Consider the following 3,599-nt stretch of genomic DNA (forward strand, 5'->3'; position numbering starts at 1 on the left):
AAAAACACATCTGAAGATGTCACAGACGCATTTACACTTTCTGCAAGTAAGCCACAGTTTTGGAGGCTTCATTCTCAATAGAAACTTAATTAATCAAACAGGGCTGTCTAAACATCTCTCTCTCTCTCTGGTTCTTCACATCCCATGATTCTAGAGCATCTCTTGATTTTCATGTTGCATATATGCATACACTGACTTCCCCCTTGGAGAATTCATTACCAAACACATACACACACACACACACACACACGCACACACGCACACACACACACACACACACCCGCGTTACCCGGAATATCACACACGACATTTACAGGTGTTAAAAGATACATATTAAAAATACAGCGCGAAATTCCTCTGATAAGCGAGTGTCTTCCAGCACGCTGCTTCGAAAGAGAGGGAGAGAGAGATATTCGCTGCGCGAGTCGTCTGGTTTTTTGGCCGTGTTTGTTAAAGCGAGTTGAGTCTTAAGAGAAAGTGTTAAAATATACAGCGAGAGAAAGTGAGAGAGAGTGATCAGACGCCTGCGGAGGGACGGGGGGTGGAGAGAGAGAGAGAGACAGGGAGAGAGAGAGAGAGAGAGAAAGACGCAAATGTACAAACACAAGATCAGTCTGCTCAGGATGAAATCATTCGAAACGTTTGTACAACCTCTGAAGAACCAAATATGTCCAGCGTGTGTGTGAGGGTTTACTTGTAGACTTTAGGGTCAAAATGATGTTCAGATGAGAAATAAAAATAGATTTATAATCAAACAACATGAAGTTTTCTTTGACTTGTGTAAAAGAAATTGAAGAATGTGTCAATCGTCTAAACCAGTGGTTTCCAACAGGGGGGGGGCAGGGCCCACAAGAAGACCTCAAGATTATTAAAATAATATATTAAAATATTTTTTATAATGAATAAAGTTTTCTTGTAAATGAGAAGCTCTAAAATATTTTATAGGGTAAATATTTTATAGGAGAACCCCTGTTCTAAACCACAGCTTTTGTTTGGGTATAATCGTAAGATCATAAAAACAAACTCATCTATAACTATAAAGCTATCGAATGACACATTATTTGGGATTCCTCATTCAAAACGCATGCCCACTAACGTCCCAACCAGACCTCCAGTCTTTCCATCTCCACCACATTCTCCGTCAGTAACCTAATGGAGCAGAAAAGCAAACAACGAGCGCTGAATAAAAGAGATCAACGGCTCGACAGATTCAATGCCACTTCAATATCTCTCTCTCTTGAAAGATGTGGCCCTTCCTCGAACCCTCAGCATCTCTCCTCCCCCTCATGTTAGATCCAGGGGCCCAGAGGCGATGTTAATTAATGGCCCCGCTCACGGGCTCTGGACCAGTCTAAGCTTCAGTGTAATGAAGGGATTAAGTAGCTGTATTAAGAGCTCTTTAACCCTCGGCACTTGAACTGTATTAATGTGTATTAAAGAGCTCTTTAAACAGAATGGCGCTTTCAATTAAGACACACAAAGACTAACATGCAGAAAGCTGCATGCGGGAGGGGGGTTAAGCATCTGCCCGACGCGCCGTGGCCTGCAGCAATGACATCAGCAATCGCAGCTTTCATTGCAGGACAACCTGCATGCTCGTGTTCGAGCGTTTACGTGTGTACGTGTTTGCGCTGTATTGTCTTTGCACGGCAAAATTTATTTCTATTCTGAGTCTCAGCTAGTGCCGTCGAGACTCTCTATTGCTAGTGTTAGTTTAAACAACCAGACTGAAACAAAGACGCTCGCTGTGGCGCTAATGACAGACTGGCACAATGACAATGAAGCGAGGTCTAATGCTAATGCTAGTTCAAACACTACAACTTAGCTTTACATCCAAGCGTATCTACTCAGGTCAGTCCATCAAGGTGCTGTACATTTACAGTGAGATGAGTTAAAACAAACATGTAATAATAATAACTTAGTTCTAAAAAGAACAACTTCTAAAAACATGTTCAAGGATGATAATGATACAGTATCTATAAAGCAGACTTGAAGTTTTAAATCATACGGTTTATCGTGATAATAAATTAGCACAATGGTCTGCAAAAATATTGTGACTAATTCTATATAACACATGATCAAAGTTTGTTTTATATTTCAAGATTCAAAATGCTTTAGTAATCTTTAACACATTGAGTCTGGGGCTCATCTAACTGAGAGCGAGTGTAAACAAAACCTGCGATGAGAAGCATTTATAAATATTTTCAAGAGTGCATGATTTTAACGAAATCAGTGAATGCAAGCAACGCCATGTCAGTCATTTGCATAAAACCGTATTGCTATTGACAACAGAATGTGAAAACGCAAATCTACTTTGCATGTTTGCATTTTATAAAGCATCATTAAATTGAAAGATAAACCAAATTTTTCATGTTAACATTTCATTCAAATGTTCAAAAGCAACAGAACACCGCAGTGATACGGTATACCGTGACGAAAGACATTAATTTTAACATGAAGCGCCACGGCCGTTACATTGAATGGCGAGGAATGCAATGCTCAATATGGGCGTTCTAGCAAAGTCCCGCCTTCCAGTAAAACGAGCCAATCGTCAATCAGTAAAGACTGATGATTCTCTGGGGTGGGGCTCTCATGAGGACTACGACCGGCGCAGTAGATGAGACGACCTCATTAAAGTTGTTTTTTAAGCTCGGAAAACTAAAGTTTTGATACATGTCATGTTTAATTATTGGTTGGAAATATGCTATTTGATTCAGATTTTTGCCAGCAATTGTAGAAATATCTGCCTTCCCCCAATCAAGTAGATGGGACTGTGGACTTGCTATGGCGTAAATACCTGCCCAGGGGTGGTACAAACATGCCGTAAACTGACTTTGACCGTGACAACAATGAACTTGACCGTTCTAGCACTTATCGCAAAATAAAAAAACTGATTTTAAAAATTGGGGTCAATTTTCAGTCCACACCACAACAATAATACAGATAGTGAATGCTACACAAGAAAAATAACGTCAGATTCACTTTCCAAGTAATTCTTTTCCAGCTTATGAATTATAAAACATCGACAGCTAATAAAAAAATCTATCCAAAGCTTAAAGCGCTCGAGCATTTAAAATGTAAAACCTCAGCGCATCTGTTGGTACGGATGTAAATATAGATCTCTTTATAGTTTACTTTCCGGATGTGAATGATTTTATTGCTACCTGAAAAAGACAAATCTAAAGACTATCTCTCTAGCAGCTCATTCTCTAAATGTGTTTGATGTTGTGTTCACTGAGGGTCTGTAACTTGTTCACCAGAGTTTGTATTCAGTACGTGTATGTGGGTGTGTGTTGATGAAAACTGGTACAACAAACAATGGAACCTGGTTGCAACATGTTAATGCTAGTTCTAATACAAGAAAACCATCACAGAAGCATCGATGTACAGATATTTAAACGTTCTGCTCAGCGAAAGTCGTGAAGTACTAAATCTAGAACTGATGTAGACAATACTTTTATTTATCCATCTTCAACAAACCCGATTGATTGTCATTTTCGAATATAGTCATAAATTGCTCAACAAACTGTCTTGCAAAAAATCTTTAAATGACCGTGTTTCACAGACTTCCATATGCACGGTTTACACACACACACACA

Source organism: Barbatula barbatula, assembly GCF_947034865.1.
Source record: "Barbatula barbatula genome assembly, chromosome: 21".
NCBI classification, from domain to species: Eukaryota; Metazoa; Chordata; class Actinopteri; order Cypriniformes; family Nemacheilidae; genus Barbatula; species Barbatula barbatula.